The 23,974-nt window shown below is 45.3% G+C and overlaps 1 protein-coding gene across 14 annotated transcripts in view; it reads right to left on the bottom strand.

Annotated features, from left to right (window-relative positions):
* Positions 1-23,974, bottom strand: part of fbrsl1 (fibrosin-like 1) — a 1,210,587-nt gene that overhangs the window by 682,521 nt on the left and 504,092 nt on the right. For 2 of the 14 annotated variants that reach the window (XM_072468978.1, XM_072469065.1), the window contains exon 1: positions 8,343-8,361. The exons of the other annotated variants lie outside the window; for them this stretch is intronic. The gene's annotated coding sequence lies outside the window, so the exon portion shown is untranslated. Of the gene's footprint in view, positions 1-8,342; positions 8,362-23,974 lie in introns of those variants that run through there. 14 annotated transcript variants of the gene reach the window in all.

Below are 23,974 nucleotides of genomic sequence, written 5' to 3'. Positions count from 1 at the left end.
GGCCGGCATGGGTCGCGAAGGTCAGCCGGTTGGTATAAGTTGGTCCCAAGAGAATAGGTTTACTGTTAAGAACCCCACTGATGTTGGATGCGAGGGTATCCCAAAACCCAGAAGGGTAACTTGGAACACCGGTTCTTCGGAGTGTATTTTTTCAATTTGGTACAACCAATGAGGAAAAGTTTGAGTCTTGTTGCAACCATTCAAATCAAGGAATGTTTATGAACTTGTATGAACATTCAAGAAGCCACAATACAAAGCAAGGGTACACTTTTAAAAAAATAAATTTAGAGTACCCAATTCATCACGGGGAGAATGTGTAAACTCCACACAGACAGTGACCCAGAGCTATGATCGAACCTGGGACCTGTATGGAAAGATATGTCATCTGAAACATGGAAGTCTGGTAATACCTGATTTAAGAAACATGAGAGAATGTAGGGAAAAATCCCACGAAGGGTTAACAGCAGCTGCCAGGAGAGGATTGTAAAATGCAGATAGCCTTAGTCAAGCAGGCTTAGCAAACAAAACAAGCAGGTCTTTCAAGACACAATCAGTGAATTTTAGTATACAGCTAAAAGCAATGTTTCGCACCTCCTTTTGAAGATAGGTAAGCAGATGGAAAAGAATGGATAAAGTTTTCAGCTGAATTAGGTGACAAATGTTTAAATGTGAGACAAGTCTTTCAAACTCACCAACTGAATCTTTAGTATAAAGCTAAAAGCAATATTTCACACCTTCATTGAAGTTAAGTAAGCAGCTGGAAAAGAATGGATGAGTTCAGTTGAATCAGGTGACAAATGTTTAGAGGTGAAATTCTGCTGACACCAGGTGAATATGGGAAGCTGGAGACAATATTTCTACAAGAACACAAATTAGACCCAAATCAAAGTCAAAATTATGAGCTGGGGACACAATTTGATAATAATAAAACCATAGAAATGACAGGAATCAAAGGTCACACCACCAAAGCATTTTTGAACATCACAAAGGAAACAATGTAATCAGAGATCTAGGAGATGAGGTCATGCTCAAAATGAATACTTAGTCGGGTGAGAAAAATTTAGATTTAAGGTACATTTTAAAATCCAAGTGAAATAAAAGTTATTTTACAATAAAATCATAAAAACTTAGAAACTGTTAGAAAGATATATAAATCCTGAGAAAGGGGCAGAGAGGCAGAGAAGGAACCAGAGTCAGCTCTCATAGCTCGGTCATGGGAAAGGGACAGAGCAAAGCAGTCGAGCTAAAACAGCTAATACATCTAAGGAAGACCAGAATTTAAAGAATAGGGAGAGTCAGCTCAGAGCCAGCTCTCACAGCTCGGTACATGGGAAAGATAGAGCATAGCAACCGAGCAGAACAGCGAATACATCTGAGGATGACCAAAAGCTAAAGAAAAGTGATTGTCAAGGTGGACTGAAGGTCTCTTCAACCAACCTGGAGAATCCAGAAGCAAGATTGTTTTACTTTTCTGTAAAGATAGTGATTGCATCTTTTAAAAGAAAAAATATAATAATAAAATAACTTAAAAGTTTTAACCAAAAACAGTGGTTATTACAAAGCCTACTTTACTTACTTAGAAACGCAGGATGCTACTAAGTGGTAAGTAGGTAAAATTCTTCTGTGAAGGTATGGGTTATACCGGGGGATAACTTGAAAACATAGTTGTAGGGAAATTACTGGAGAGAATTCTTCGAGACAGGATCTACTCCCATTTGGAAGCAAATGGACGTATTAGTGAGAGGCAGCACGGTTTTGTGAAGGGGAGGTCGTGTCTCACTAACTTGATCGAGTTTTTCGAGGAGGTCACTAAGATGATTGATGCAGGTAGGGCAGTAGATGTTGTCTATATGGACTTCAGTAAGGCCTTTGACAAGGTCCCTCATGGTAGACTAGTACAAAAGGTGAAGTCACACGGGATCAGGGGTGAACTGGCAAGGTGGATACAGAACTGGCTAGGCCATAGAAGGCAGAGGGTAGCAATGGAGGGATGCTTTTCTAATTGGAGGGCTGTGACCAGTGGTGTTCCACAGGGATCAGTGCTGGGACCTTTGCTCTTTGTAGTATATATAAATGATTTGGAGGAAAATGTAACTGGTCTGATTAGTAAGTTTGCAGACGACACAAAGGTTGGTGGAATTGCGGATAGCGATGAGGACTGTCTGAGGATACAGCAGGATTTAGATTGTCTGGAGACTTGGGCGGAGAGATGGCAGATGGAGTTTAACCTGGACAAATGTGAGGTAATGCATTTTGGAAGGGCTAATGCAGGTAGGGAATATACAGTGAATGGTAGAACCCTCAAGAGTATTGAAAGTCAAAGAGATCTAGGAGTACAGGTCCACAGATCACTGAAAGGGGCTACACAGGTGGAGAAGGTAGTCAAGAAGGCATACGGCATGCTTGCCTTCATTGGCCGGGGCATTGAGTATAAGAATTGGCAAGTCATGTTGCAGCTGTATAGAACCTTAGTTAGGCCACACTTGGAGTATAGTGTTCAATTCTGGTCGCCACACTACCAGAAGGATGTGGAGGCTTTAGAGAGGGTGCAGAAGAGATTTACCAGAATGTTGCCTGGTATGGAGGGCATAAGCTATGAGGAGCGATTGAATAAACTCTGTTTGTTCTCACTGGAACGAAGGAGGTTGAGGGGAGACCTGATAGAGGTATACAAAATTATGAGGGGCATAGACAGAGTGGATAGTCAGAGGCTTTTCCCCAGGGTAGAGGGGTCAATTACTAGGGGGCATAGGTTTAAGGTGAGAGGGGCAAAGTTTAGAGTAGATGTACGAGGCAAGTTTTTTACGCAGAGGGTAGTGGGTGCCTGGAACTCACTACCGGAGGAGGTAGTGGAGGCAGGGACGATAGGGACATTTAAGGGGCATCTTGACAAATATATGAATAGGATGGGAATAGAAGGATACGGACCCAGGAAGTGTAGAAGATTGTAGTTTAGTCGGGCAGTATGGTCGGCACGGGCTTGGAGGGCCGAAGGGCCTGTTCCTGTGCTGTACATTTCTTTGTTCTTTTGTTCTTTGTTTGACCTGAATAGCATCCACCGAAGCCTGCATAGGAGTCAGGGAGTGAGAATCCCTGTTCACCATTTAGAATATCGACCCATTTTGGTAAAAAGGGGAATTCTAAGAATAGTGGTTAGTTTTTAACTTCAGACCTCAGTGCAGTGAGGCTGCAGGACTAACTCACTGCGCCACCGTGCTGTCCAGGGTACACTTAACTAGAATAATCGCTAAACGCACACAAGCAATATTCTGGAATTAACCCCATTCCCATCTATCTACATCCATGAACTTTGAGAAATGTACCTCGTCTCAAAACAATCATCCCATACAGTATAACTCTAGGAGTTAAATCCAGCAAATAGTTACCACCCGCTAGTTATCTTTAAGCTTAGAAAGCCTTTCTTCAGTTCAGTGTGGTTTTTCTCTGAGGTTTTCAAATCAACAACTTTCAGCACAGACTTGCTTTCTGGAGAACTTGCATTTCCAGCTGGGTATGGCTATGATCTTAGCTATTCAGGCCTGCTTCTCCTCTTTCTTCTGCCCATCAGTACAGAGCTACCCAGCTACTTATATACCATATTTCCATTTTGATCCCCTTCAAACTATCTAAACATCTTTATTAGAAGTCAGGCTTTTAGCATTCAGGCGTGAGCCATATTCTCATGTCTCCACTTTGAACTAATCTCTTTTGCAGTCTTAACACCTAAAATTCTGTACGCTATTATTCCTCACTAAGTCTGTTACCTATCTTAATTCACATATCGAACCGCCTCCAAACCGCTGCACTCTCATAAATTCCTCTTTAATTCCATTCTTCAAACTTTATTTTAGCCGAGCTTCTTTATCCAATTCTTAAATCTTTATTTTATTCAAGCTTCTTGACATTAGCGAAAGCAATAGCCTTAAACCAATGGTATACTGAGAATAGTGCATCTTCCACCTAGTTGTTAGTTGCTGGTGACAAACACTTCAGTAAACTAATATAAAAGCAGCTACCGTGTCATCTATATAGTTGCTTGGGTACTACTGCCAAATCTTGGTCAAACAAAAATGAGTTTGTCCATTTCACAATTAGTAATCTTCAGACCTACTATTCATGTGCCAAGTTAAAATAAAGAGAGGGTATATTCACATGTAAAGCAAACAGTGGCTTGTTTATCATTTCTAACCTTGTCAGCCAAGATGTGCCAAGGTCAATTGAATGATCTTTAACTTGGTTCAAGTTTAGACAGCTCAGTGTAGATCTGGGATTTAATTTAGGATCTTGCAAAACTCTACGGATTATAAAAACACAGGGGCCATATATAATGGTTTTGGAATAGCTTTCTATAACTAAGTGTTTCTTCAATTTTCTAAACCTATCAATTTATTTAGAAACTTGTCAGTAACATCTAAACAATATTTCCTAATGAACCAAGTACCATAATAAATAGTGCTAAGCAGATGTAAAATAAATCAACATGACCAAGAATCAATAGAAAATCTGGCAACACAAATATAATATTATTGTATATGTTGAACGATTGAAGATATCTAGTCTAGCCGATGTCAGCTTCTGCTTATTTATTTTGATCATTTGTCATTGGCAGATAAATACAAATTAGAAATGGGAATGTTTACAGCAGGAATTGCTCACCCTCATTTCATTACAGTATTGAGCCATTTTACACAGCCCAGCAGATGCCCCAGACTATTTAATTTACTTGATGTATATAGATCAATCCCCAGATTACAATGTCTATAAAAGTCACCAAGTGCCTGCTCAATCATCTCCGATTTTGATGAAAGTTTTCTGAGACACTCCCGCTCTCCTGTCACCAGCAGAGTGCGAGCAAAAGCAGGTTTTTATAAACACTATAATAAGACAATTAGATAGAGGTGCAAAATGACACCATTCGGCCCATCGAGTCTGCTCCACCATTCGATCATGGCTGATCGGTTTCTCATCCCCATTCTCCTACCTACTCTCCTTATTAATCAAGAACCTACCTATCTCTGTCTTAAAGACACTCAGTGACTTGGCCTCTACAGCCTTCTGCAGCAAAGAGTTCCACAGATTCACCACCCTCTGGCTGAAGAAATTCCTCCTCATCTCAGTTTTAAAGGATCGTCCCTTCAGTCTGAGGCTGTGCCCTCAGGTTCTAGTCTCTCCTACGTGGAAATATCTACTCCACATCCAGTCTATCCAGGCCTCTCACTATTCTGTAAGTTTCAATGAAAACCCCCCTCATCCTTCGGAGCTCCAGACCCAGAGTCCGTAACCGTTCCTCATATGACAAGCCCTTCATTCCTGGGATCATTCTTGTGAACCTCCTCTGGACCACCTGCAAGGTCAGTACATCCTTCCTTACAGATGGGGCCCAAAACTGTGCACAATATTCCAAATGGGGAGGGCGGCATGTGGCGCAGTGGATATCACTGGGACTGCGGCACTGAGGACCTGGGTTTGAATCCCGGCCCTGGGTCACTGTACGTGTGAAGTTTGCACATTCTCCCCACGTCTGCATGGGTTTCACCCCCACAACCCAAAGATGTGCAGGTTAGGTACATTGGCCACGCTAAATTGCCCTTTAATTGGAAAACAAAAATAATTGGGTACTCTAAAAAAAAATTTTTTTTTAATTCCAAATGGGGGCTGAGCAGAGCCTTATACAACCTCATCAGTACACCTCTACTCTTGTATTCTAGCCCCCTCGAAATGAATGTTACCATTGTATTTACCGGGCAGCATGGTGGTGCAGTGGTTCGCACTGCTGCCTCACTGTGCCGAGGTCCCAGGTTCCATCCCGGCTCTGGGACTCTGTCCGTGTGGAGTTTGCCCATTCTCCCGTGTTTGTGTGGGTTTTGCCCCCTCAACATCTGGGACCCTCCCTGACTCCAGTGATTCCTTAAAGATCACCATCAATGCTCCCACAACCCAAAGATGTGCAGGGTAGGTGGATTGGCCACGCTAAATTGCCCCTCAATTGTGAAAAAATTAATTAGGTATTTTAAATTTATAAAACAAAAGATTGCATTTGCCTTCCTAACTGCCAACTGAACCTGCACATTAACCGTAAGAGAATCCTGTACTAGGACTCCTAAGTCCCTTTGTGCTTCAAATTTCCAGTCTTTCCACATTTAGAAAATAGTCAATAATAATACAATAATCTTTATTGTTACAAGTAGGCTTACATTAACACCGCAATGAAGTTACTGTGAAAATCCCCTAGTTGCCACACTCCAGCGCCTGTTCGGGTACACAGAGGGAGAATTCAGAATGTCCAATTCACCTAACAGCACACCTTTCGGGACTTGTGAGAGAAACTGGAGCACCCGGAGGAAACCCACGCAGACTCGGGGAGAATGTGCAAACTCCACATGGACAGTGACCCAAGGCCAGGATTGAACCAGGTCCTCGGTGCCGTCAGGCATCGGTATTAACCACTGCGCTACCGTGCTGTCCTCAAAGAATTCTAACAGATTTGTCAGGTGTGACCTCCCCTTGACAAAGTGGTGCTAATTCGGCCCTATTTTACCATGCATTTCCAAGTACTCCAAATTCTCATCCTTAATAATGAACTCTTACCAATGACCCAAGTCAAGCTAACCAGCCTATAATTTCTCGTCTTCTGCCTCCCTCCCTTCTTAAACAGCAGTGTTACATTAGCCATTTCCCAGTTCTCTGGGACCCTCCCTGACTCCAGTGATTCCTGAAGGATCACCACCAACGCCTCCACAATCTCCTCAGGTATCTCATTCAGAACCCTGCCTGTAGTCCATCTGGTCCGGGTGATTTATCCACCTTCAGACCTTTCAGCTTCCTCAGCACCTTCTCTTAGCGATGGTCACTACACTCACCTCTACCCCCCGACTCTTTTGAAGTTCTAGTATGCCCCTGGTGTCTTCTACCGAAGACTGATGCAAATAACCTATTCAGATTCTTTGCCATTTCTTTGTTCCCCATTACTATAATAACAATCATAATAATCATTATTAGTGTCACAAGTAGGCCGCGTACCTCCCGTCGGAGACACGCAGCACCGACCGGCGACTCCGAGCTGGTGTGTCCTGAGGGTCTTGGCAGCTTGACCACCACGATCGTGTTCACCCATGCTTAACTGCAATGAAGTTACTGTGAAATTCCCCTAGTCGTCACATTCGGGTACACTGAGGGAGAATTCAGAATGTCCAAATCACCTACCAGCACGTCTTTCGGGACTTGTGGGAGGAAACCCACGCGGGCATAGGGAGAACGTGAAGACTCTGCACAGACAGTGACCCAAGCTGTCTGTGCCCGGGTCCCTGGAGATGTCAAGCAACAGTGCTAACCACTGTGCTACCATGCCACCTATACTTCTCCAGCCTCATTTTCCAGAGGTCTAATGCCAATTCTTGCCTCCCTCTTACCTTCTTGTGCATTTCTGGTTGGTCTAGCGTTTATTGCCCATCTCTAATTGCCTTTGAACTGAGAGGCATACTAGGCCATTTCAGAGTTCATTTAATAGTCAACCATATTGCCATGGATCTTGAGTCATGTAAGCCAGATCTGGCAAGGATGACAGATTTCCTTCCCGAAAGGGCAGCAGTGAAGGACTCCAGATAGGTTTTTACGGCAATTGACAATGGCTTCATGGTCATCGTTTGACTTTCAACACCAGATTTTTATTGAATTAAAATTTCACCATCTGCCGTGGGATTCGAACGCTAATCCCCAGAGCCTCAACCTGGGTTCTGGGCTAATAGTCCAAACAATACCACTACACCACTGCTTTAAATATTAATACAAGTAGTACTATGAATACAGTTGAGGCAATTTTTTTTAAATTTAATGGATAAGTTATCAAGTTAACGTAATACCATTCACCATGTGTTTGGAAGGAAAGTGTTGTGACAAAATGAAGGACCAATAGTATTTTTTATTCTTTTTAAAAATAAATTTAAAGTATCCAATTATTTTTTTCAATTACGGGGCAATTAAGCGTGGCCAATCCATCTAACATGCACATCTTTGGGTTGTGAGGTGAGACCTACGCAGACAGGGGGAGAATGTGCAAACTCCTTACGGACAGTGAGCCGGGACCGGAATCAAACCTGGGTCCTCGGCGCCTTGAGCAGCATTGCAAACCACTGCGCCACCCCAGCATTTCTTAGTCTAAAGCAATAAAAATGTTATAGCTTATTACTGATCTCTCCATGTCATTCTCTGAAGTATTTATCATAAGAAATCTATTTTAAATAAAACTCCAGCATTTTTATGTCAATCTACTTCCAGACACACCTCCACATTTACCATACTCCTTGAAAGGCTCCTTTAAACAGTTTTCAGCGATCAGTTTATACCTTATGTGCTTCCTCGTAACTTGATTTCACCAACAACCTTCCTTCAAACTAAATCGGAAGACAAAGATATGCCGGATGAAACTTTCGAATCGTGAAAACTTGGTCAATTCAGATCCAGCTGAAAGTAAGTAAAGCGTCACTTGTTGAGTGAAGATAAGCAGTGCAGAGAAAACTTGAAAAGTTCAAGCAACCAGAGAGTTTTGCAGCAAACACGCTGGGATGATCCAAGGCTTAAGTCAAAAGAATTTCAAAACATCCCTATCATGCTACTGTTATCAGTATTTTATCAGACTTCTACACTTATCTAAACCAAACACTTGCTAGAACAGCAGCTGATAAGCCTCCCTGGTATGGCAGTTGGAGCAATTAAATGTGGCAATAATAGAAGCCTGTGGGAATTTATGAGTTTCACAGTCTACCTCTGCCCTGTTTTGCTCAATCTATAAAGCTAGTTGTTGCCCACACAAGCTACTTCCATTAATCTAAAACTGGTCCCAAAGTCCTTACTCATGATCCACTAACTCCATGTCAATGACAGTTTTCTGGGCTTATGTATTTTGTGTTCGTCAGTCCATTTTAAAAATCCGGTTTGCTAAAAAAATTGCAGCCTAGCCCAATCCTGTCCTCACCTAATATACACATCAACACTTCATAGCAGAGGTCATTGGGCAGCAAGTTAAGTGAGAAAGTGAGGGCAGCACGGTAGCACAGTGGTTAGCACAGTTGCTTCACAGCTCCAGGGTCCCAGGTTCAATTCCCGGCTTGGGTCACTGTCTGTGCGGAGTTTGATGTTCTCCGTGTGTCTCCGTGGGGTTCCTCCCACAGTCCAAAGATGTGCGGGTTAGGTGATTGGCCATGATAATTTCCCTGGTGTCCAAAAAGGTTAGTTAGGGTTACTGGGATAGGGTGGAGGTGTGGGCTTAAGAGGGGTGCTCTTTCCAAGGGCCAGTGCAGACCTGATGGGCTGAATGGCCTCCTTCTGCACTGTAAATTCTATGAAAACAGTGCTTCTTCACCTCAGCTGCTTCCCTGCCCCCAAAATGACATTTTCCCAGTGTCGCACTAAACAAGAATGGGGTACGGGTAAAACCAGGGACTTCACTGTTTTGTAATGTATTTATCAACTGATCCAATACGAAAGTATTCATTCAGATCTTAAAGATTAAATGCAATGAAGCGTTTTTGTTTGGAATCTTAGTCTGATTGGCCTATTTTATACTATATCAAACTTTTCAAATGAGGAACCTACCTGTACAGCTATTACAATGATTGCTTTATGACACCAGACTATAAATCTTAATTACCGTATATGTCAGAATATAGTTGCTTTGTTGCACACATTCCAGATATGCAGTGTCAGTACTATTGACAGTCAAACAAGACAAGTATTTCTGCAGGAATCATCCAAGAGAATTCATTTAAATTTGAAAACAAGAAAAGGAATTGTGACAGTCCTTCAACCCTGGGCAGTCTTGGGCTAGCAAAGGCCTCCACCTGAGAATTCTCTGACCATCAACTCTGATGAATAAGGAGGTGCCAAGTAGACAGCTGCCATTTTATCACTGGAGTGAGCTGGGAGGGGGAAGCAGAGAAGGAACTATCCCAACGCTACCCATGTAACACAAGCCCCAGGACCTAAAACATTGAATTTCCGCAGTATTTTAATGGAAGGAAATATTCCAAAAGTTCCAGACAAGGCAGGGAGGCTTGAAGGGAAGGCCATAATCAAAAACCCCTCCCACCCGACTTACTCACTCTTCCAACTTCTCCCATCGGGCAGGAGATACAAAAGTCACAGAACACACACAAACAGGTTCAAAAACAGCTTCTTCCCCGCTATTACCACTCTTAAACGACCCTCTTACGGACTGACCTGATTAATACCACACTCCTGTATGCGTCACCCGATGCCAGTGTTTATGTATTTACATTGTGGTTGCCCTATTATGTAGTTTCTTTTTCTTTTACTTTCTTTTCATGGACTAAATGATCTGTTTGAGCTGCTTGCAGAAAAATATTTTTCACTGTACCTCGGTACACGTGACAATAAACAAATCCAAATCTTGAAGGGAGTGCCAAAGAGTTTTTCCAAATTCAGATACCAACCTAGATTCTGTGACATCACTTCTTTAAGAGCTCCAAGTGTCTAAAATATTTTACAAAGTGTCCCAAAAGGGCTTATATGTATTTGTGATAGTATGACCCAGGGATATAACAGCAGTATTCCCATGTGATTTGGACACGATTCCCTCATCTTTTGCTCACGCATATCTTCAATCTTGAAGAAGTCCAACCAGGTTAACAAGTGATGTGAAATTTGATTTGAAAATGAAATGAAATGAAAATCGCTTATTGTCACAAGTAGGCTTCAAATGAAGTTACTGTGAAAAGCCCCTAGTCGCCACATTCCGGCGCCTATTTGGGGAGGCGGTTACGGGAATTGAACCATGCTGCTGGCCTGTCTTGGTCTGCTTTAAAAGCCAGCTCTTTAGCCCTGTGCTAAACCAGCCCCTTGCCCTGTGCTAAACCAGCCCCTTATTTGAATTCTGATGCTATTTTCTTCCACAGATCAACAGGTATGATTGACTTCACTTAGTTCAGTTGATACAACTGATACCTGCATAATAGAAAAATAGCGAACAAACGATACTATCTGACTTCAGCAGATGTACTTGCTTAATTTAAACAGAACAGCACTTCTACCTTTTCTCGAGGCTTTCCTGCTTCAGCAGTTTCTCTGTTGGAAAAGTTACAAAGCCTTTTAGATATTTGTGACGACTTCATTCCTGATTCTTCATAGAAAGAATGAAATCAAAAAGCCTCGACACAACGCAAGATATGTATTTATGTAGCCAAGCTACCCAATTACGTATTACCAGTAGTCAATCAAAAATCCTCAAAACTGGCTTATTAGCATTTTAACTATCTATGGCCTCAGATTTTCATGTTTTAGTTGAATACACTGCTTATAAAACACAACTTTTAAAGTCACTTTTCCAGGGAGAGGATTTGAACAAAAGCCAGTAGATCCTAAAAAGTGACAAGCAGCAAGGTAGCTGGTGATTCTACAATCACTGGTGGAGGAAAGGATGGAATCAGGGGAGCAATGTCCCAGGAGAGGAAATAAGGCTGAAGACTGCAGTGATAAGGAAGGGTGAGTCTATGGAGCAATCTGAATAAGTACAGAGGTTTTAACGCTATTACATTGATGACTGTATTGGTGCCGTGTCCTGCTCATGTCCTGAATTGAAAACCTTAATCAACTTTGCTTCCAATTGACCTTCTTTCAGTTTCTCTCAGTTAGGGCAGCACGGTAGCACAAGTGGACAGCACTGTGACTTCACAGCGCCAGGGTCCCAAGTTCAATTAAACGCTGGGTCACTGTCCGCACGTTCTCCCCGTGTCTGCGTGGGTTTCCTCCGTGTTTTGTTATGTTTCCTTTGTAACATAAGCGGCTTCCTTGTATTGCATTTGTCAAGGAAGGTCGAGACGTGTAAATAACTTCAACTCATTTATTTACACTATGTACACTTTTATAACTTGAGTTCGACACTACTGCTAATCCTATTATAGCTACCTAAACTGACTAACCAGCTGCTGTCTTCCACGTGGTGGGTGTAATATTGAATCAACCCTTTGCCTCTCCTCACTGACTGTCTCCACTGGCCAAAAAGGGGCTGATCATGTGTGTGGTGTCCTTTATGTATGGGTTGGTGTAATGCCCCCCTGTGGTCGTGTCACCTCCTTGTGTATCGTGAATGTCCATTGGTCGCCACCTATCTAACTTATCTATTGGTTGAGTGTGTGTGTGTGTGATGTTTCTGGTGCTCCCTCTAGTGTCTGTCTAGCTTACATGTATTTACAGTGATGCACATCACCACACTCCAGGTGCACCGGTTTCCTCCCACAGTCCAAAGACGTGCAGGTTAGGTGGATTGGCCATGATAAATTGCCCTTAGTGACCAAAAAGGTTAGGAGGGGTTATTGGGTTACGGGGATAGGGTGGAAGTGAGGGCTTAAGTGGGTCGGTGCAGACTCGATGGGCCCAATGGCCTCCTTCTGCACTGTATGTTCTATGTTCATGTTCTGTTCTATCTTCACATGGTCCATCGCCAGCTTTTCCCTCCGTCAATTTTTCAGTCTCCATTTCTGGTGATAGGCTATCAATTATAAACCCACTGAGTTCCACAGCTGCCTGGACTACACTTTCTCACACCCTGCAAGGATTCCATTCCATGCTTCCAGCTCCTCTGTCTTCGTTGCATCTTTTCTGATGATGCAATCTCCAACAACAATGATTGAGATGTCTTTTTCCCCAATTGCCTTTCAAGCAAACACAGGAGATGTGTCACCTACCCTTTTACCGCTTCTCTCCTCACCATCCAATGCCTTACATATTCCTCAGGTGAAGCAGCGATTTACATATATTTCTGTTAATCTCATCTACTTGCTGCTCACAATATGGTCTCCTCTATATTGGGGTGACCGTTTTGTGGAACTCCGCCTTTCAGTCTGTAAGTATGACCCTGAGCTTCTGCTGGTCTATCATTTTAATTCACTTCTTGCTTTCATGCTGTTATCTTAGCCCTGGCATACTGCACTGTTCTAACGAAGCCCAAAATAAGCTTGAGGAACAGCATCTTTTAATTTGGTATTTTTGTCCTCCGGACTTAAGAGATCAACACTTTCAGATCAGAATTTCTGCCCCATTTTGTTTCCTTTTCTTTACACCCTTTGGTATTTCTCTTATTTTGACTTGCAGTTAGCAACATACTTGCTCTCGGTACATTTTTTGTTTCCTGTCCATAGGAACATAAAAAATAGGAGCAGGAGGAGGCCATTCGAGCCTGCTCCCCAACTCCCCCCATGGACCAGCCTGGTAAATGGTCGCTGCACTATCTCCATTGCAAGAACATCCTTCCTCAGATAAGGACACCATGAAAGGACACCCAGACTGTCATGATATTCAAACATACATCATAACACATACTTAATGATAGACAGACCAACAGACCAATTAGCACACATAACACGACAGCCAATCACAGACAAGAGCAGACACAGTATAAGACACGAAACACGACACCTCCTGGCCAGTCCATCTGGAGACAGCACAGGGCCAGGACCTCATTAGCAAGACACTCACACAGTCACAACGTACTGAGTACCAAGTCAGATGTGTAAATAGTTAGTTGGAATAAAACTGTGTTGTACCAATCGCAACCGTGTTGGTTCGTCTGTACCTCCGAGCACCCAACACCTCCTGGTACCAGTGAGTGAATCGATACCTACCGGCAAATCTGCCATCCTGAGCCATAGACACCCGCAACAAACTGCAGCCGTTGCAAGTCACTGGGAACCTGGGCAAAAATTGGAAGCTCTTCAAGCAGCGATTCGAACTGTTCATGCAAGCCAATGAAAAACAGGGCGCCTCGGACGAAACAAAGATTGCCATGCTCCTCACTACCGCAGGTCAGCACGCCATCGATGTATACAACTCCTTGGTGTTCGCGGAAGGCGAGAACAAATCCAAGTATGACACGGTCCTCCTCAAGCTCGACAAGCACTTCAACGTTGAGGTCAATGAAAGCTTTGAGAGGTATGTCTTTCAGCAGCGCCTGCAAGGTAAGGATGAACTCTTTCAGTCCTTCCTGACGCACCTCCGCATACTCGCGCAGTCCTGCGGTTACGACACCACCTCAGAGTCCATGATCCGGGACCAGATCGTTTTTGGCATTGCCTCCAGTGGCCTACGCCAGCAGCTTCTAAAAATTAAAGGCCTGACCTTAGCATCTGCAGTTGAAGCCTGTGTCCTGCATGAAAATGCGACCAGCCGCTATGCCCAATTTCAGGCGACCGAATCGGCACGGAGGGGGTCCCACGCGATCGAATCGGCAAGCCAGGCCGCCCACGAGGCCGAACGCATCCAGGCAATTGAGTTTCGCCGGCCCATGGCCCGGACGAGGGCGGCCGTTTCACGCGCTTTTTGAGGCCTCCCGCGTTTGTGCACGCCAAAACCTACGGCAACACTGAGTGACGTGCTGCGCAGGCGCGCCCGACGCAAGACCGAACTGCGCATGTGCAGTGGCGTAACGAACGCCATGACGTCATGACGTGCGGCAACTGTGGAGCTGCACATTTAAAAGGGCAATGTCCTGCAAAAACCCGACAATGCCTACGCTGTGGCAAGATGGGCCTACTGTCGAGCGGCTCAACCTGTTGATCTTCCACATCTCCGAAAACCTCGCAGGAACGTGCGGACCAGTCAGCCTCCACATCACGACATCCAAACCGACGACACAGATGACCAAGACGCCTTCCGGGTTGCAGTCATTGATGCGAACCGGGTCAACACCATCAATCCAGGCGATGAATGGAGTGCCACCCTAACGGTCAACCGATCGCCGATCACTTTCCGCCTCGACACTGGCGCCTCCGCCAACCTCATAGCATGGTCAGACCACTATGCCATGAAGGTCAGACCAGCCATCCCGGTGCAAGATGGTCGACTACAACGGGAACGTTATCCCGGCCATGGGATCCTGCCAGCTCCAGGTGACACACAAAACACACACGGCCACACTCTCGTTCGAGATAGTTGGTTCATCGAAGGACTCCCTGCTGGGCGCACAGGCATGTAAGGCCTTGTGCAACAAATTCTCTCTCTCTCTCCAGACAGCACGTCTGACTTCCCGGATGCAGAGTTCTACGCACAGCTCCAATCGCTCCTCGCCCACAACCAGGAGGCATTCGAAGGCATGGGAACACTGCCATACACCTACCGAATTCACCTCAAACCGGACGCATCCCGGTCGTTCACGCACCTCGCAGGGTTCCTGCGCCACTTAAAGACCGCCTCAATCAGCAGCTGCAGGATCTCCAGGACCAAGGGGTCCTATCCAGAGTCACGGAGCCCACGCCATGGGTCAGCTCCATGGTGTGTGTCAAGAAGCCCTCTGGCGAGCTCCACATCTGGATAGACACCAAAGACCTCAATAATAATATTATGAGGGAACATTATCCCATATCGAAACGGGAGGAGATCACTAGTGAAATGGCCCAGGCGAAGATATTCACAAAACTGGATGCTTCTAAAGGATTTTGGCAGATCCAACTGGACCCGTCCAGCCGAAAGATATGTACCTTCAACACCCCTTTCGGCAGATTCTGCTACAACCGGATGCCATTTGGCATCATCTCGGCATCCGAGGTCTTCCATAGAATCATGGAGCAGATGATGGAAGGCATCGAAGGGGTACGCGTATATGTGGACGATGTCATCATCTGGTCCACCACACCGCAGGAGCACATACATCGTCTCCAACGCGTTTTTGCCCGCATACGGGAAAACGGCCTGCGCCTCAACCGAGCCAAGTGCTCCTTTGGTCAGACCGAGTTGAAGTTCCTGGGGGACCATATCTCCCGGTCAGGGGTCCGTCCGGATGCAGACAAGGTGAGCGCCATCGCAGCCATGCCGCAGCCGGTCGACAAGAAGGCTGTCCTACGCTTCTTGGCATGGTCAATTTCCTAGGGAAGTTCATTCCCAACCTTGCCTCCCACACGACGACTCTGCACCACCTCGTCAGAAAATCCACAGAGTTCCAGTGGCAACACACACACCAGCTGGAATGGGAGGAGCTCAAACGCAAACGCACTACGGCACCAGTGTTGGCGTTTTTTGATACGTCTCGTGCCACCAAAATCTCAACTGATGCCAGCCAATCCGGCATTGGAGCAGTGCTCCTGCAGAGGGATGAAACGGCATCATGGGCCCCAGTGGCCTATGCATCGCGGGCCATGACCCCCACAGAGCAGCGCTACGCGCAAATCGAAAAAGAATGCCTGGGCTTGCTAACCGGTTTAGACAAGTTCCACGATTATGTCTATGGTCTTCCACGGTTCACGGTCGAAACTGACCACCGCCCCCTGGTCAGCATAATAAACAAGGACCTGAATGAGATGACCGCTCGCCTCCAGCGCATCCTACTTAAACTCAGGAGGTACGACTGGTCTACACTCCAGGGAAGGACCTCATCGTGGCGGATGCCCTATCCAGAGCAGTGAGCACGCCGCCAGATGCGGAGGGGTTCGTATGTCAGGTCGAGGCACAGGTGGCTTTGACAGCGGCAAATCTGCCGGCTGATGACTCCAGTCTGTCCCGTATCTGCCGAGAGACTGCGGCCGACCCCCTTCTGCAGCGAGTGATGCGCCACATGACGGGAGGATGGCTCAAAGGGCAGTGCCTGCAGTTCTACAATGTACGAGACGACCTAGCCATCATTGATGGTGTCCTTCTGAAGCTGGACCGGATTGTGATTCCGCACAGCATGCGCCAGCTGGTTCTCGATCAACTACACGAAGGCCACTTGGGGGTCGAGAAGTGCAGACGGAGGGCCCGAGAGGCGGTATACTGGCCGGGCATCAGAGACGATATTGCCAACATGGTGCTCAACTGCCCCACCTGCCAAAGGTTTCAGCCGGCGCAACCTCCTGAGCCGCTTCTGCCCCATGAGCTGGTGACGTCCCCCTGGGCAAAGGTGGGTATCGACCTATTTCACGCGCTCGGCATGGACTATGTCATCATAGTTGACTATTTCTCAAACTACCCAGAAGTCATACGCCTGCACGATTTGACATTGTCTGCTGTCATCAGGGCCTGCAAAGACACCTTTGCTCGCCACGGCATTCCGGTGACTATCATGTCGGACAATGGGCCCTGTTTTGCCAGCCATGAATGGTCGTCCTTTGCTGCTTCGTATGGCTTCACACACGTGACGTCCAGCCCTCTGCATCCCCAGTCCAATGGAAAGGCGGAGAAGGGCGTTCACATTGTCAAGCGGCTCCTCTGCAAGGCTGCTGCTGCCGGGTCGGACTTCTACCTCGCCCTGCTGGCCTATCGCTCGGCCCCACTAGCCACGGGTCTCTCACCAGCACAGCTGCTGATGGGTCGCGCCCTCAGAACCACTGTGCCTTCCATCCTGGCACCAACAATAGACCATGCTCCGGTACTGCATAGGATGCAACTGCAGCGCGATCGCCAGAAGAGATCATACGACATACGGGCAACTGATCTTCCCTCCCTGGCCCCTGGAGACAACGTCCGCATCCACCTACCAGACGGTGGCTGGTCAGCACCTGCCAAAGTTCTCCGACATGTGGCTCCCCGCTCGTCCCTGGTACGCATGCCGGATGGATCCGTGCGTAGGCGCAATCGCCGAGCCCTTCGCCTACTTCCACGCTCGCAACGGGACCCTACACAGATGCCGTGTCCCCCACTGGTTCCTGATAGCGACTTCACGGAGCTGCCATACACCATGCCCCTTCTGTCGCCGCCCGTGGCCAGGCTCGCACCTCAGCCGGTGGTTCTCGACCCACCCTTGAGGCGGTCAACCCGAATTCGTCGCCCACCTACTAGACTGGACTTATGAGACTGTTCACACGTCAAACTTTAGCAACTACTGTTTTGTAACATGTCACTGTTTTATCGTTCCAGGCCTTGTTTGATCGGTCCAAATTTCAACGTTGTTCTTCTTTTGTTATGGTACAACCTCGATAGCATGTCACACCTGACATCGCCCCTTGTATATAGTTAAGCCCCATGTACATGATGTAAATATTACGCACACACACCTTTAGCTGCACTCAGGACACATTTATATTTAGAACCACGTAGGCACATAATCTTGTAAAAAAAGGGGGGGATGTCATGATATTCAAACATACATCATAACACATACATAATGATAGACAGACCAACAGACCAATTAGCACACATAACACGACAGCCAATCACAGACAAGAGCAGATACAGCATAAGACAAGAAACACGACACCTCCTGGCCAGTCCATCTGGAGACAGCACAGGGCCAGGACCTCATTAGCAAGACACTCACAGTCACAACGTGCTGAGTACCAAGTCAGATGTGTAAATAGTTAGTTGGAATAAAACTGCATTGTACCAATCGCAACCGTGTTGGTTCGTCTGTACCTCAGAGCATCCAACACCTCACAGGCAGAAGTGAAGGCGGCACTGGACAAACTGCACAGTTATAAACAACCACGAAACAGAACACCCGGAGGCCTTGTTCATCGTGGCCAGGGACTTCAACAAGGCCAACCTCAAGAGTGTATTGCCAAAATTCCACCAGCACATCTCCTGTCCCACCAGAGACGACAACATTCTTGACCATTGCTACTCAGAAATCAAGGACGCCTACCGTTCCACCTCCTGATCGCACTTTGGGAAATCAGACCATAAGACGGAGCTCCTTCTCCCGGCATACAAGCAGAAACTCAAGTGGGAGAATCCTGTTAAGAAGGTCATGCAGTGCTAGCCCAAGGAAATAGAAGAGCTCCTATGAGACTGCTTAAGAGACAGTGAATGGTCCATATTTAAGAACTCAGCGACCAACTTAAATGAGTATGCCACCACCGTCACAGACTTCATCAGCAAATGTGTGGACGACTTTGTGCCAAAGAAAGAAGTACGTACGTTCCCCAAACCATGGCTCATTAGCGAGATTGACTCCCTACTAAAGGGCAGGTCTGAGGCGTTCAAGTCAGACGACCCTGACCTATACAAGAAATCCAGGTACGACCTCCGCAAAGCCATCCGAGACGCCAAGAGAGAATATCAGACCAGGCTAGAGTCAGAGACTAGCGTTACAGACGCTCGGGAGTTGTGGCAAGGCCTAAACAACATAACGGGCGACAAAGTGAAGCCGAGCAGTATCTCCAGCAGCAGCGCACCCCTCCCCGATGAACTCAATGCATTCTATGCTCGGTTTGAGCAGGAAACCAATTATCCGCTGTCGAGTGCCTCAGCAGCCCATAACACACCCAGACCCACCACCACAGCTTCCGAAGTCAGACCAGCCTTCCTGAAGGTGAACCCTTGGAAGGCGACGGGCCTGGTTGTGCACTCAGAGTCTGTGTGGACCAGCTGGCAGATGTTTTCGCAGACACATTCCATGGGGTACACATCTCAAAAAAATCTGTCCTGGTCCACCCACGCCAATGCTATCACCAAGAAAGCACAACAGCGCCTATACTTCCTCAGGAAACTAAGGAAATTCAGCATTTCCACATTAACTCTTACCAACCTTTACAGATATACCACAGAAAACATCCCATCAGGCTACATCACAATCTAGTATGGCAACTGCTCGGCCCAAGACTGTAAGAAACTTCAAAGAGTCGTGAACATAGCCCAGTCCATCACACGAACCCGCCTCAAGTCAGACGACGACCCTGACCTACACAAGAAATCCAGGTACGACCTCCGCAAAGCCATCCGAGATGCCAAGAGAGAATATCAGACCAAGCTAGAGTCACAGACTAATGTCACAGACTCTCGGCAGTTGTGGCAAGGCCTAAACAACATAACGGGCTACAAAGCGAAGTCGAGCAGTATCTCCAGCAGCAGCGCACCCCTCCATTGACTACATCTACACCTCCCGCTGCCTGGGGAAAGCGGGCAGCATAATCAAAGACCACTCGCATCCGGCTTACTCACTGTTCCAACTTCTTCCATCGGGCAGGAGATACAAAAGTCTGAGAACACGCACGAACAGACTCAAAAACAGCTTCTTCCCCCTGTTACCAGACTCCTAAACGACCCTCTTATGGACTGACCTCATTAACACTACACCCCTGTATACTTCACCCGATGCCGGTGTTATGTAGTTACGTTGTGTACCTTGTGTTGCCCTATTATGCATTTTCTTTTATTTTCATGTACTTAATGATCTGTTGAGCTGCTCGCAGAAAAATACTTTTCACTGTACCTCGGTACACATGACAATAAACAAAAATCAAATCTGCACACAATACTCCAGATGTGGCCTCACCAATTCCCTATACAATTGCAGTAAACATCTCTGTTCCAATACTCATCCTCTCGCTATGAAGGCCAACATACCATTTGCCTTCTTTACTGCCTGCTGTACCTGCGCGCTTACTTCCAGCAACTGATGCACGAGGACTCCAAGGTCTCACTGAGTATCCACCTCTCTCAATTCACACCTACTCGAATTATAATATGCCTTCCTATATTTGCTACCGAAGCGGATAACCTCGCATTTATCCACATTATACTACATCTGTCACGCATATGCCCACTCATTCAACCTGTCCAAGTCCAGCTGAAGATCTCTGCCTCACCCTCCCACCCAACTCTAAATCATATGCAAATTTGGAGATAATACATTTAGTTCCCGGATCCATATCATTAATATATAATGTGAACATTTGGTGTCCTAGCAGATTCCTGTGGTACCCCACTAATCACTGTCTACCAATCAGAAAAAGGCCCATTTATTTCAACTTTTTGCTTTCTGTTTGCTAACCAGATTTCGATACATCTCAAGACACTACCCGTAATCCCATGCGCTTTAACTTTACATAGTAATCTGCTATGTGAGACTTTAGGGGTTACCAGACTCCTAAACCACCCTCTTATGGACTGACCTGATTAATACAACACTCCTGTATGCTTCACCCGATGCCGGTGTTATTAGTTACATTGTGTACCTTGTGTTGCCCTATTATGTATTTTCTTTTCTTTTCATGTACTTAATGATCTGTTGAGCTGCTCGCAGAAAAATACTTTTCACTGTACCTCGGTACACATGATAATAAACAATCCAATTCTAAATAAACCACATCCACCGGTTCTTCCTGGTCAACTTGCCCCTCATTATTCCCTTTGGCCCTGGAAGACATGACTCCTATCATCCACTTGTTGCGCAGTCAAAGTTGAATAACAATTTGAGAAAAACAATAGATATTTGGATGAATGGAAACTTCTGCTCAGAATACATTATTAACTGGGCGGCACGGTAACACAGTGGTTAGCAATGTTGCTTCACAGCACCAGGGTGCCAGGTTGGACTCGTGGCTTGGGACAGTGTGAGGAGTCTGCCTCCGTATCTGCGTGGTTTTCCTCCGGGTGCTCCGGTTTCCTCCCACAAGTTCCGAAAGACATGCAGTTAGGTAATTTGGACATTGTGAATTCTCCCTCAGTGTAGCCGAACATGTGGCGACTAGGGGATTTTCACAGTATCTCCATTGTAGTGTTATTGTAAAGCCTACTTGTGACAATAATAAAGATCAAAAGAGACAAAAACTTAGTAAATAATGAGGAAACAACATTTAACAGGTTGCTATTGCTTCCATACAAGTGAATACAATTTCTTAAGTCACAGCAAATATCTTTGAAAGTGCATGTTGTGGGTCAGAAATTGTCCAGTAACAGTTAGTTACTTTATCCTAGGATTGGAAAGGAACCATCAGGTCCATCATGCTCTACCGGCTCTTTGACAGAGCTATCAAATTAGTCCCCATAATCCTGAAGGCAAACAATCTGATACAGTAGTTTATCACACTGAACTTTTATAATAGGTGATCAAGGATATGTTATCAAAGTGCAACGCCCTGTAATACTGCTATGTGAGCAATAATTCATATCAAATATCGAACGTTAGACAGCCACACATAAATAAACAAGTTAATCTTTTCACAAAGTCCGGCCTTCCACCAAGGAAACTGCTGCAATCTTGTTGTAAAATGGCTCAATAAAATAATTGCAGCTGAATCAGCTGAGTTCATTCCAACTAATTTAAAATAATGTTTACTGTGTAACCTTATGATCACAACTATTAAAACTAATTGTCGATTGTTTAGCCAGAGTGCTAGAAATGCTACAACAGGCCAACAATGATCTAGATAAGATTAAACAGAGAAACTGTTCCCATCGATGGGTCAAGAACCACAGGTCACATTGAAAGCGATTGGCAAAGGAAGATTCGAGGGAAAACGTTTTTGTACAGTGAAAAGTTACAATCTGCCTGAAAGGGTGGTCAAGGCAGATTCGATTATGGCTTTTAAAAGAAAATTGGATAACAGTCAAAGGAAAGGAAATTGCACAGCTATGGAAAAGGGCCAGAGAGTACAAACAAAAACTAACTGACCTGCTTTTGCAGAGGGCCAACACAGGCTGTGCTGGAACCATTCTATCTTATCGTGTCGGTACAAGTCCCAGCAGGAAGTGCCTGACAAGCGTCATTGTTTCAAAATAACAGATTAATGTGCAACAAGTGTGTGGGACCATACTTCATTGTTTTGTCACAGAATCATTGTTAACGAACATTTTTGACTTTACTAGAAACTGACTGGTACCTAGGGTTAAAGCATGATCCTCTTCATTTCTATGATTAAATTAAATACAATGAAATTTATCTCTTCTGCCTGGTTGAATACATTTAGGCAGTCCTCAATTAGTGCCAGAGTGTGTCAATTAATCAGCATTAATTTAACAATCAGAAAAATGAAAGGCAATTGGCAAAATAAACTGACTGTTAGTACAGTAAACGGAGCTCTTGTGAGGGTGGGGGATTCGCTGCTGAGGCTCTCCATTTTTGAGTGAGTGCTTTAATTGTATACATGAAAAACTGTCACATGCATTGGTTGGATCAATTGGTTGGGGCAAGGTTGAAGGCTGCTTATATCTTGACTGAATTACAGTGGTGGGTGGGGTAAGTTACATGCCCAAAGTTTGGCAAACCAATTACAAGATGTTGTAAAATCATTCCTTTCCCGTTTTAAACTAGTGCAATACAGTATCTATGTCCTTTACCACACCAAGATGCTGTTACCAAGTTGAGATTAAGTGCAGGCTTAATAAAATTAAATGCGCCGACAATTTATATCCACATACTTCTATTCTGTAACAAGTGTCCCAGTATAGTCTATTCTGTAACAAGTGTCCCAGTATAGTAATATAGATGGACAGACAGCAGTGTTAACTTAAAAAAAATCATACTGAAATTTATTTGGGTTTCTGGCTGAAACCAAATGAAGTCAGCCACACTGCTGGGGCTCACTCTGTTGGTAGATTGATACACCACACAGTTGGTACTGCAATTTCAAAACTCAAAAATATCGAAGAGTTGCCTACCTATCTCATTTCATCAACCTGGCTGTTCCGGACCTCACCAAGAAATACCACAGGAAAATAAATCTTGATATAGCATAGCAACACTGACTGCAATTCGGAAGTACTTCATTAACGGGTGGCACGGTGGCACAGTGGTTAGCACTGCTGCCTCACAGCTCCAGGGTCCCAGGTTCAATTCTGGCCACGGGTGACTGTCTGTGCAGAGTCTGCACTTTCTCCCTGTGCCTGCGTGGGTTTCCTCCAGTTTCCACCCACAGTCCAAAGATGGTGGATTGGCCATGCTAATTTGCCCCTTAGTGCCCCAAAAAAGGTTAGGTGGGGTGCCTGGGTTACAGGGATAGGGTGGAGGCCGAGGCTTAAGTAGGGCACGCTTCCAAGGGTGTTGCAGACTCGATGGGCCGAATAGCCTCCTTCTGCACTGTGAATTCTAAGATTCTATGATTAGCTGGTTGCATTCAGGGTGACCAGAGGATGTGAAAAATCATGAACCAAATGAGAGTTCTTTCTTTGCCCAATTTGCTAATCTTTAACTTGGCGTTGAGGTTTGCTAAAGTCTTGATCCCATTGAAAACAGCTGTGTATTTCTAGCCAGTTGTAAATTGCATTTTCATTTCGACATCCTATAATCTTTCAGTGGTTTCTCATAATTATAGCAATAAACCATATTTTTGGTAAT

The sequence above is a fragment of the Scyliorhinus torazame genome, chromosome 1 (assembly GCF_047496885.1).
Source record: "Scyliorhinus torazame isolate Kashiwa2021f chromosome 1, sScyTor2.1, whole genome shotgun sequence".
Taxonomy (NCBI): Eukaryota; Metazoa; Chordata; class Chondrichthyes; order Carcharhiniformes; family Scyliorhinidae; genus Scyliorhinus; species Scyliorhinus torazame.
The sequence above is the reverse complement of the archived record's forward strand: the minus strand, read 5'-3'. Positions and strand labels throughout refer to the sequence as shown.